A 13,022-nucleotide genomic window follows, 5' to 3' on the forward strand; every position below is an offset into this window, starting at 1 on the left:
ATGGTGCTGGGAGAACTGGAAAGCCACATGCAAACGAATGAAATTGGATTACATTGTGTCCCCATGTACAAAAGTTAATTCAAAATGGATCAAAGACCTAAAATATAACACCCAAAACTATAAGTTACAGAGAAGAAAATACAGGTACCAAACTTATGGACCTGGGCTGTAGAGAACATTTTATGAACTTGACCCCAAAGGCAAGGGAGGTAAAGGCAAAAATAAATGAATGGGACGATATCAAACTGGAGAGCAAAAGAAATGGACAACAAAACAAACAGGCAGCCAACCAGATGGGAGATGATATTTGCAAACAGTAGCTCTGGCAAAGGTTTAATTTCCAAAATATACAAAGAACTCATAAAACTCAATACCAAACAAACAAATAATCCAATCAAAATGTGGGCAGAGGGCCTGAAAATACACCGCTCTCAAGAAGACATAGCAACCGCCAATAGATATATGAAAAGATGTTCAACCTCACTTGCAATTAGGGAAATGCAAATCAAAACTACAAAACTTACACCTGTTAGAGTGGGCATTATCAACAAGACAAACAATAACACGTAGTGAAGAGGTTGTGAAAAAAAGGGAACCCTCATCCACCTCTGGTGGGAATGTAGACTGGTGCAACCACTATGGAAAGCAGTCTGGCGATTCACCAAAAAATTAAGAATAGAGCCACCGTTGGAGTCTCCACCCGCCACTTCCGGCCGCCCTGGAGCCCTTGCAGCTGTGAGGAGCTGCGCAGTGGGGCTGGCGGAACGGTGTTGGGCGCAGGCCTGCCTCGCGGGTCTCAGTCTCCAGGTGCCCGGGAAAGACAGCAGTGATGCTGAAGCTGGCGAGCAATCTGAAACGGGATGATGGTCTCAAAGGGTCCTGGATGCCAGCCACACCTCTGACCACTCGGAGAGTGTCTGTGGGAGGCAGGCTGCTCGTTCAAGAGGAGGGCTACGACCAGGGTGGAAAATTTCAGTTTGAAATGCAAGTTCCTGATGCATACAACGTGGTGCCGCCCAAAGTGAGATGCCTGACCACGATCTGGCACCCCAGCATCACAGAGACAGGCGAGATATGCCTGAGTTTACGGAGAGAACATTCAATCGATGGCTGGGCTCCCACGAGGACACTAAAGGGTGTTGTTTGGGGATTAAACTCTTGTTCAGCCATCTTCTGAACTTCGATGACCCACTGAATATCGAGGCCGCAGAGCATCACCTGTGGGACAAGGAGGGCTTCCGGAACAAAATGGAAGACGACATTAAGGGTACCCAGATGATGGGAGGGGCGCCTGCAGCGCAGACTCTGCTAGAGGGTCCTCTCTAGCTCTCGAGGGGGCTCCATCCCAGTCCTCGCATCCCGCAGACCCACTGGCTCTGCTGAGTTCTGTGACATGTCCTGCGGAAGAACCTCTTCACGACTGCCTATTGTAGACAGAGTTCCACATAAAAACAGCAAGAAAATGCGTTGTCTGCTTACCTTACCATGTTTACTTTGTGAACCTGTACTGTGTAGGCTGAGGAAATGCTTGAGAAGTTGTAATGAACTCAGAATCGGAGCTTGCTTCTTACCTTCCCCCAAATCACTTCCCTGCACAGCAATGCCAATGACCTGCCAGGAGCTGACAGGTGGGCGGTCCAGAGCCCACTGCAAACTGTGATTGAATGCCAGTCTCTTATCTCCTCCCAGGAATGTCGGCCCTCCCTCAGTGTCTGAGGCTTCCCAGAATGCAATCATTGACTGTAGGCCTCTTACTGAAATGTGTATTTTATTTAATGTAAGTATATTTTGGAATGGATTTGTAATTTGTACAATTTAATGCTTTATTTTTTTTTTCTATTCTCCTTTAGTTTGTATCTTCATTGTATAGAGCAGACAGAAAAATCTTGGGTTAAGCAATTATTGAAGAGAAATACAAAGAAAATACGAAAGACATTCATTCTGCCCAAATGCAAAAAAAAAAAAAAAAAAAAAAAAGAAGAAGAAGAAGAAGAAGAAGAAAAGAATAGCGCTACCATATGACCCAGCAACCCCACTCGTGGGTATACACCCAAAAAACTCGAAATCACTTATTCACAAAGATATATGCACCCCTATGTTCATTGCAGCATTATTCATGGTGGCCAAGACATGGAAACAACCAAAGTGTCCCGTGATAAGAGGACTAGATAAAGAAGATGTGGTGCATATACACAATGGAATACTACTCGGCCATAAGAAAAGGTGAAATAGCACCATTTGCAACAACATGGATGGACCTTGAGAACATGATGCTAAGTGAAATAAGTTAGACATAAAAAGCTAAGAACCATATGATTTCACTCATATGTGGGATATAAAGCGGAAACTTATGAACACAAACAGCAGTGTGCTGGCTGCCAGAGGGAAAGGGGTGTGTGTGTGTGGGGGGAAGGAGTTCTAATATGATGTGACAGGAAATGATCTGACTTTGGGTGGTGGGCACATGGTGCTATATACAGATTTTGTAACTTAGAAATATACACATGAAACCATATGTTCATATTGACCAATGTCACCCCAATAGAATTTAATAAAATTTTAAAAAAGAAAAAGTTACCAATAGAAAAATATAAAACTTCCCAAATACCAAAAGAAAGTTTAAAAAGCAAACACATATAAATCATAGCAACTGCAAATAAATTGCACATTTGAATTATAAGATTTTATGACAGAGTTGAAGACTTCAGTCATATTAGTAAATATAAATGTGCTCAACTTCCCTATTAAAATAAAAATTTTGAATTTGGCTAACAGAGCAATTTTGAATTTGGCTAACAGAGCAATTTTGAATTTGGCTAACAGAGCAAGAGCCAATTCTATGCTGCATAGAAGAAATAAGCCTGAAGTAAAGTGTTTCAGAAAGACCAGCAGTTGGCAAACTATAGCCCATGGGCCAAATGTGGTCTATTACCTGTTTTGTATGGCCCATGAGCTAATAATAGTCCCTACGTTTTTAAATGGTGGTAAAAACTCAAAAGAAGAATAACATATCATGATACATGAAAATTATATAAAATCCAAATTTCAGTGTCCAAAAATAAAGTTTTATTGGAACACAACCCATCTCATTCATTTATATATTCATTTTGTCTGCTTGTGTGCTACAAAAGCAGAGTTAAGTAGTTAAAACAGAGACCACTTGGTTTGCAAAGAATCAGGGATATACCAATCTAGGTTCTCTGAATACACACACACACACACACACACACACACACACACACACACACACACAAATATGCATTCACAGGGAGTCTATGAAATCTTCAAAGACCAGAATAGTAATGCTTTATAAATTGTTCCAGAGCACTGAAAATTAAGAAAAACATATTAATCTTTTTATGAAACAAGTATAACATTGACACCTAAACCAGATTTTTAAAAGTATTTTTTAAAAGAGAAAATGACAGATGAAAGTCATATATAGGTATTATTGCCAAAGTTTTAAATAAAATATTAGAAAACAAAATTCAACATCACATTAAGAACATTTTACACTTTGACCAAATGCTATCTATTCCATGCACCAAAAATGTCCTCCAAGTGGATCAGGGATCTAATATAAAAATTGAAACCACGCAAAAACATGTGTAAATTCCTCTATAGTATACATGCTATCTCCTGATTTGTGCGACAAAACAAGACAACAACAACAAAAATTACAAGAAGAATAAACCAGAAACTAAAGAGATTGGTTATCTATAGGGAGGGGTGAAAACAAAATGAAAAGGAGTTGAGTTGGAAATGGGATAGAAGGAATAGGAAAGTGATAGATCTCTGAGTAATACCCTTTTGTGTCGTTCTGAGTTTTAGAACCATGTAATTACTATACATATTGAAAAAAAAATACATCAAATACCGGTAGTAGTAAGGGAAGGGAAGGAATACAAACAGAAAAACAGATCTTCCTCTTCAAATGAATAACATAATCACACTGAAAACAGGGGAGAAATGACCAAAGCAACTTTGAACACACTTCTTGATTACATGCTTTTAGGCTAAGGACAAAACACAGTGTAAATAAATATTTAACCCTTGTTAGTAGTTTTTTTTTCTTACCACAGAATTAGGGGTCAGCAATTCTGAAACTATTTTTCTATATATTCAAGGTTTGAGTAAATAAGTAAATATATTACATATAATGGGGAGTTAATGTTAGGGAAATTATAAATATAAAAATGGAATGAATGTGTTGGATGGCTAAAATAAAGCCCTGGGGTGCTGGTTGTATTGGAAGCTTCATGGTTGAATTCATGAAGGTGTCAGTATGAAGCCACAGTTTTTGATATATACAGGTAGACAAATAAAGATGTATAATACACACACACGCACAAACACACATTTCCTAATTTCATCCATTGAGTAGGCCTAGAAATAATGATACCCCAGCCGACCTAGCACTCGAATTCTGGTTTCTAAATACCATTTTCCACTAAAAAGAATCAGAACTCGTGCAAAAGATGATCCTGGAACATCTTGTGCCAGAAAAGGAGGAAGTGCTCAAGGAATGATGAGGAAGGCCATTATAAAACAATTTAGATGAGCCAGTTTGACAAATCCTGGAAAATTTTAGCATCAAAATAAATAATAGTAAAGGATTATAACCCTCTCTTTCCAAGTGTGTAAAACTCTGTCAAGTAGTCAAGAGTTATAATTCCTGAGGGCTAAAAGTATGACTTCCTCTAGTAAATGCAGATGCATTTTAAACAGTTCACAGCTTGATTAATGCCTTTGTGGTAGAATGAAGAGCAGTGAGTGAGGCATAGCTGCTCTACCAATAGTGCAAGGCAGTGAAGACAGACTTGGGCACAAGTACGTGTGTGTTTATCCTCACCGTATTCATATATATTTGAAAATATAACTGAGAAGCAACAGAAGAGCCATGCTCTGAAAGAAGCACGAATCTCTGATATCTAGGTCAAGCAGACAGATGGCATTGTGAGGGAGATTGGAAGTAGAACACGTGTGCGCATGCGTGTACACACACACACACACACACACACACACACACACACACCAGGAAATGGGATGAAATGACCCAAGGTGAAAGGGCTAGTGAACAACAGCTAGCCCTAACATTAATGTGAGCTAAGATATGGAAGAAGAAATCAGTTTATTGGACACCTATCACTATGTTCCTGTTCAGCTTCCCTTCCCTGGTAACAGAACACTTCTTCTCTGCGGCAAACCCAATCCGCAAACGTATCCCACCCCGTGTCCTAGGGTTCAGGAAACAAAGGTACCAAGCTTGAGCAGTCAGTGTGCCCTATATGCCCGGCCAGAGGATGAGTTCCCACTGGGTACTTGGCCTAATAAGTGGAGCCAGAATCCTCTGCAGCAGTGCCGCCCCGCCTGTCATGTGCACTTGCATCACTGGGACCTTTTAGAAATGATGGCTCTGATCCAGAAGGGAAAGGGCAGGCTTGAGATTCTGGATTTCTAATAAGCTCCCCAGTGATGCTGATGTTGCTGGTCCAGGATCACAGTTTTGAACATGAAGGCTCTTCAGAAACTTTCTGCCAGTGTTAGCAGGAGGAAGTGCTCTTATATCAGAGTGGCTAAGCAGACAGACTGTGGTTCTGGGGGCTGGGACTTTTCCACAAGCTGCAGATTGGCTTGTTCTATGTTTCTGTCACTCCCTTTGTGTGTTCTTTGTCACTAGATTACACATTCACAGAAAACAGAGGTTGTGTATTTATCACTCCCCATGATGTCTTATTGCTATTTTATTGCTATGTTCTTCAACAACCAACTGGAAAGAAATTTTAAATCCTTTACATGAAAGAGATAGAGAAAATATTTTTATGAAGAGGTAAAGAATGTGAAGGAAGAGGATCAGTTATGCGCTACCACCCTCTGAATATCCAAAGATAGCCCTACATCTTGACCTCATACAGCTATGAAACATTGGCATCACTTTCACAATCCCTCCAGGGGTCATTATGAAGAATCACAAGGCAATACACCTGAAGTGCAAAAAAAAAAAAAAAAAAAAAAAAATCCTAAAGATGAGGATTAAAGGAACTTCAGAAAAATATTATTAATCTGCTTTACAGATTTATTCAGTGCTTCCTAAACACTATGGTCTCTAACATGACATCTACAATTATTATTGTCAATTTATTTTATTTTTTTCAGGCCTAATTAACTTCATTTATTTTTCTCATAATTTATTTCTAAGATGGGGGCAGCCTGGGCAAAACCATATGTATGATGATTTTGATCTTTTTAATTTAAATTCTTTATTGTTTAAAGTATTAAAAGAGACTCCTTCCCCCCCCACATTGACCTCTCCCCGGCCGCTCCCACCCCCCAGCACATGCCCTCACCCCCCTACTGTCTGTGTCCATGGGTTATGCTCATATGCATGCATACAAATCCTTTGGTTGATCTCTTACCCTTTCCCTGCCTTCCCTCATAGGTTGGACAGTCTGTTCGATGCTTCTATGTCTCTGGTTCTGTTATTGTTCATCAGTTTATGTTATTCATTATATTCCACAAATGAGTGAGATCATGTGATATTTATCTTTCTCTAACTGGCTTATTTCACTTAGTATAATGCTCTCCAGTTCCATCCATGCTGTTGCAAATGGTAAGAATTCCTTCTTTTTTACCGCAGCACAGTATTCCATTGTGTAGATGTACCACAGTTTTTTAATCCACTCATCTGCTGATGGGCACTTAGGCTGTTTCCATATCTTAACTATTGTAAATTGTGCTGCTATGAACATAGGGGTGCATATATCCTTTCTGGTTGGTGTTTCTGTTTTCTTGGGATATATTCCTAGAAGTGGGATTACTGGGTCAAATGGGAGTTCCATTTTTAATTTTTTGAGGAAACTCCATACTGTTTTCCAGTCAATTTATTTTTAAGCCAAAAGGAAGAAGGTTTATCAAAAACAATTTCCAGAGACTAGCCAACAGTTTTGAACTACACTGTAAGATATCTTGGAAGTGTATCATTAAGTCACTGTAATACCTTTTCATGTGCCCAGGACAAGAAATTTAATTGATTCACTTCCCTTCAAGACAATAATCCAGAAGTATCTTCCTTATTTGTAGAGAATCCCAATTTCCAACTCCCTTACTTGGATATAAGCAAATTTTTTAAAGGGGAAAATAACTTCCTCTTTTATCCACGGCATGATTAAAAGTCCAGTGACTTTTAAGATCAGGCAATAATTTTCCTTCTCAACCAAGTTAAGTTTTGTCCCTTCATAAAAGTCATCTTTAATACTAAAAACTAATATGGAGAAAGCAACTAATTCAACCCACCTAATAGCCTATTCACATGCCCACAGGTGCATGCATGCACACACACACACATGCAATTTCTCAACAAAACACTCCCCAAAGGAGAAGTGCATACATAATAATCCTAGGCTCTTATTTGTCCTTCAGGCTACCCAGTCTCCAGGATGGGAGTTTTAAGAAAATGCAGATTTCTTATTTTCTTACTAATAAGAAAATGCAGATTTCTCAACAGTATAATGTTCACAATGCCCAGAATACAGTAAATATTGTAAGGCCAGTGAAGCAAAAAAAAAAAAGGAAGTAATATAGTAAATATATATTAATATAGTAATATAGTAAAACAAAGTTAATAGAAACAGTCCCAGAGATGACATGGATGTTGGAATTAGGAGGCAAGGACTTTATAGCCTACCTAATAATAGACAAATATGCAAATTGACCATACCTCCGCTACACCCAAGCCACGCCCACCAGCCAATCAGGGCGAGTATGCAAATAAACCGAACCAAGATGGCTACAGCCACTGAGAGCAAGGTTTCCCAGGCAACAGAGGGAAACAAGCTTTCCACCTGCCCTTGACAGGCCTAAGCCTCCACTCAATCTACAAAGTTTCAATTACAGAAGGTAAACAAATTCAAACAGAATGGCGGCAGCCACGGAGCTGGAGAGACCAGACCAGGGTTGCCTGCGGTAACCGAAAAAGCAAAGCTTTCCGCACACCCTGGCCGGGCTCAGGCCTCTGCTTAAGGCTACAAAGTTTCAATTATAGAAGGTGAATTAACTCAACAAAAATGGCTGCCGGTGGAGCATGCAGGAGGCTTGGCTCCGCTTTAGGCTACAAAGTTTCAATTGTAGAATGTAAATAAATTCCAGATACCAGTGCCTCAGCTTGGGTCACCAGGGGGCGTGGCTGGCCTGCAAACCACCACAGGCCCCTTGCTCAGGCTGCCCCATGCCCCAAGGGAACCCCCACCCTGATCCTGGACACCCTTCAGGGCAAGCCAGCTGGCCCCCACCCGTGCACCAGGCCTCTATCCTATCTAATAAAAGAGTAATATGCAGATTGACCACCACTCCAACACACAATATGTCTGCCCCCATGTGGTCAAAGATCCTGCCCCCATGTGGACACAAGATGGCCACCACAAGATGGCCAGCAGGAGAGGGCAGTTGGGAGGCACCAGGCCTACAAGGGAGGGCAGTTGGAGGCGATCAACCCTGCAGGGGAGGGCAGTTAGGGGTGACCAGGCCGGCAGAGGAGGGAAGTTGGGGGCAAACAGGCTGGCTGGGGAGCAGTTAGGCATCAATAAGGCTGGCAACGGAGTGGTTAGGGGGTGATCAGACTGGCGGGCAGAAGCAGTTAGGGGCAATCAGGAAGGCAGGCAGGCGAGCAGTTGGGAGCCAGCAGTCCTGGATTGTGAGATGGATGTCCAATTGCCCATTTAGGCCCGATCCCACTGGGATCGGGCCTAAATGGGCAGTCGGACATCCCTCGAGGGGTCCCAGATTGGAGAGGGTACAGGCTGGGCTGAGGGACACCCCCCCCGCTGTGCACGAATTTCGTGCACCGGGCCTCTAGTATATATATATCTTTTTATATATATATATATTATATTTATTTTATATGTATATAAATATATATAAATATAAATATATAAAAAAACATATATATATATATATATATATATATATATATATATATATATATATGAGATAGATATTTCCACTCAAGTAGAGGGCTATCTTATTTTTGCATCATGATTTAGGAATTATCTGAAGCAAAGTCTCTCAAGTTTTTCTCCAAGATGCAACTTGGAATCTACTCAAGTGTTCAAAAAGTACTGCACTGAAATTTTTAATCACTGAAGAGAACCTTTGATCTGGAAGATCTTGTGACAGGTGTTACTAATAAGCCAACTCTATCATAAATAATCTTAATTTGGCTTTCTTGTTTTATTTACTTATTTAGCAGTTTATATACCAGGGGAGAGCCATGATGAATTAGCTGCAAACTGAATCCTCAGACAACTAAATAAGATAACATCTTGAAAAGGACTGTTAATAATTATCTAGACTACTAAAAAACATCAGCTTTAAGTTTTCCCTTTCAGGAGAGATGTATTAGGAAGCCTGATTGTAGGTGCATTTCTAAACTGTGTTCTGCTATTCTGTACTCCATTTGTCTGATTCCAATATCTTTTAATTGATTAAAAATTAGAGCATAAGAGAAAGGGTATGATTGTCAATCACCTCCTCAAACATCTAAAGTCAGCAGCTTCTATAAACATATATAATCCTTATAAGTTTATTCCTAATTTAACACAGCTTTTAGATTAGAGGCATTTTTCTATCACAAATAGGAAAAATATTTTTCTTTTGAGAATTACACAATCTTTTAATCTCAGACATACTTAATTTGTGTGCATATGAAAAAGTATACTGATAATTTAATCCTATATTCATAATGTTCCCTCTTCACTCTGACAAATAACAAAATATGTGCTCAATTATAGTATCTTTCAGTAGCCATAGTTTTCTGGTTTAATTAGTTCTTTCTTCAATCTCTTCAATAAAGATTAGAGTATAATAAATGATAGTTTCTGAAGATATTTCTATACAGAAATGAAATAATAAAGACAAAGCATGAAGTTTTCTGGACAAATAATATGATACTGGAGTGGAGTTTAAAGAATCTAAAGAACAGGTTTTAGCCCATTTCTAAACTGTTTATTTTAAACTAGAGCCTCGGTGCACAATTGGGGTTAACTGGGGCCAGGCCGGCTGGGGAGGATCAATCGGGGCTGCACTGCATGTCAAAGCAACCAGTCGTTCTGGTCGTTCTGGTTGTTCCGGCATTCCGGTCACTTGGCTTTTATATATACAGATATCAGGATGGCTGTGGACAGAAATATGTACATTTACAAATTCAGGGTTAGCTTATATCACTGGCTCTAAGATACCGGAATATGTATTGTTGATTTAAAGGAAATTAATATTCTTTAAGTGCCAGACAGGTAGATGGCAAAGATGACATAAGACATAATAATCTGGAAATCTAGTAGAAGGAACTTGCAATTTTGGCTATGAGAATATCAGATTCAATCTCCCAATGTACACAACTGTGAAACTGACTCTCCAGATCACAGCACAGGGAAGTGGGTCCAAGAGAACAGGTCTCTCACTAGGTGGATGAAACAAAGTTCAGAGTTTGGTCTGCAGAGGGAGCTGTGCAGAGGAGAAACTCTAAAAATCTGCACATGGGTCTTGTACGTATTTGGCTGAATATTAGGATGCACCAACTCAGTGTGAGACTCCAGGAAGCCTAGCAAAATATAACTACTGAGGGGCTATAGGATGAAAAAGTACCTATAGGCCACACGGATATGGGAGACTAGATATAGAAGAGACCTCAGTGAACTCTCAGGTTATATAGTTGAGGCCTCAGAAAGGTTATGCCTTTGGGGCAGGGCTACATCTGCAAACAATTTCAAAATAGTCATGTTTCTGCATGATCAAGGCTTTCTGAGCAAAGAAAAATGTCATCTCGGTTAAATGGTGACTGTATAAATAGAGACTTCTGGAATGATATAGAAATTTATCTCCCAGAGTTATGTGTTTATATGTTAAAAGGTAATAAACATGGAGCCATGTGTTTACATTCCAAAGGGTAATTTTCTCTCTCTCTCTCCCTCTCTCTCTCTGCCTCCTCTAGAGGGAAAGATTTTCAGCTGTGCAAGCAGCTCCTTTATAAGCTTTAAGATGAATACTTTTTGAATTCCTCTCATGCACAGTAACCCTCCCACCCTGCCCATCCATGTGACATCTGCCCTCATCACATAACCCCCTGAGGAAAAATGGGACAAGGGAGATCAATGTAAGATCTGCTGCAGGTAAATAGTCAACCTCTGATCTAGAAACCTGTGTTTACTGTCAGAATAAAATAAATATAGATATAAAAACTTATTACTCTATTTATAAAATAAGCATTGTTTTACACCTGCCCTAAAAAAGCCTAAAAATAAGCTTCAACAGGATCAACCTACTTCTCCAGTAGGTTAACTATCTTACAGAACAAAACTCAACAGACTCTAAATTAAAACAAGAAAACCCACTTCTTTCATTTGGCATAATATTCTCAAGATCCATCCACGTTGTCCCAAATAAGTCAGTCAGAAAAAGCTAAGAACTATATGATTTCACTCATATGTGGGATATAAAACTGAAAGCAACAAATGAACAAACAAGACAAACAAAAACTTATAGACACATACAACAGCATGGTGGTTACCAGAGAAAAGTGGGGTGAGGAGTAATAAAGGGTAAAGGGGGCCAAATATATGGCGATGGAAGATGATTTGACTTTGGGTGATGGGCACACAATGCAATACACAGACCATGTATCATAGAAATGTACACTTGAAACCTGTATAATCTTATTAACCAATGTCACCCAAAAATTTTTAATTAAAAATAAATAAATAAAAATAAAGAAATAAAATCTGAAAAATAAGAAAATGCAGATTTCTCAACAGTATAATGTTCACAATGCCCAGAATACAGTAAATATTATAAGGCCAGTGAAGCAAAATAAAAAATTAAAAAAAAATAGGAAGTAATATAGTAAAACAAAGTTAATAGAAACAGTCCCAGAGATGACATGGATGTTGGAATTAGGAGGCAAGGAATATGTATATGTATATGTATATGTATATGTATATGTATATATATGTATATATGATAGATATTTCCACTCAGTAGAGGGCTATCTTATTTTTGCATCATGATTTAGGAATTATCTGAAGCAAAGTCTCTCAAGTTTTTCTCCAAGATGCAACTTGGAATCTATTCAAATGTTCAAAAAGTACTGCATTGAAATTTTTAATCACTGAAGAGAACCTTTGATCTGGAAGATCTTGTGACAGGTGTTACTAATAAGCCAACTCTATCATAAATAATCTTAATTTGGCTTTCTTGTTTTATTTACTTATTTAGCAGTTTATATACCAAGGGAGGGCCATGATGAATTAGCTGCAAACTGAATCCTCAGACAACTAAATAAGATAACATCTTGAAAAGGACTGTTAATAATTATCTAGACTACTAAAAAACATCATTTTAAACTCTGGCCTTATCTCTTCATTAACTGGATAGTAATAATTATGTGCTCACTATCTGCCAGCTACTACAAGTTAAACATTGCTTAACTGGACATACATAAAAACAGGTATTCTAGTACTTACTGTAAGAGATTGTAGAGGTCTTAGAAAAAGGAAATAATTCTACTTGGGGTTTGGATTTCATCCTAAAGGATGAAAAAAGTTCCTGCAACAGATCAAACCTGAAAGTTCTACACAAAGAAATACACATTTAGGGTGTGGGCATGATTTATTTATTTCTTTTTTAAATATGTTTTTATTGATTTTCTGGAGGGAAAGGTAGAAAGAGGGAAACAGAGAAACAGCAATGTGAGAGAGACACTAACCGGCTGCCTCCCTGCACGCACCCCGACTGGGAATCGAACCCGAAACCTGGGTATGTGCCCTGACCAGGATCAAACCAGTTACCCTTTGGTACATGGGACAACACTCCAACAACTGAGCCACACTGGCCAGGGCTGGACATGATTGATTTTGAGCTTATTTTTTGGTTTTGTTTGTTTTGTTTTACCTGAAATTAACTGAACAACTTGTTCAGTCTTTTAAATATTTGCTCACTTACCTTTGCTTTAAATGTTTATCCTATCTAATAAA

At 39.0% G+C, this 13,022-nt stretch overlaps 1 protein-coding gene and 1 pseudogene across 2 annotated transcripts in view; one reads left to right on the plus strand and one right to left on the minus strand.

The window, feature by feature from the left end:
• LRRC49 (leucine rich repeat containing 49) overlaps nucleotides 1-13,022 on the minus strand; it is a 231,849-nt gene that overhangs the window by 128,126 nt on the left and 90,701 nt on the right. The gene's annotated exons all lie outside the window — the stretch shown is intronic.
• Nucleotides 830-1,326, plus strand: LOC103294962 (NEDD8-conjugating enzyme UBE2F-like; annotated as a pseudogene).

The sequence above is a fragment of the Eptesicus fuscus genome, chromosome 2, assembly GCF_027574615.1.
Source record: "Eptesicus fuscus isolate TK198812 chromosome 2, DD_ASM_mEF_20220401, whole genome shotgun sequence".
Classification (NCBI taxonomy): Eukaryota; Metazoa; Chordata; class Mammalia; order Chiroptera; family Vespertilionidae; genus Eptesicus; species Eptesicus fuscus.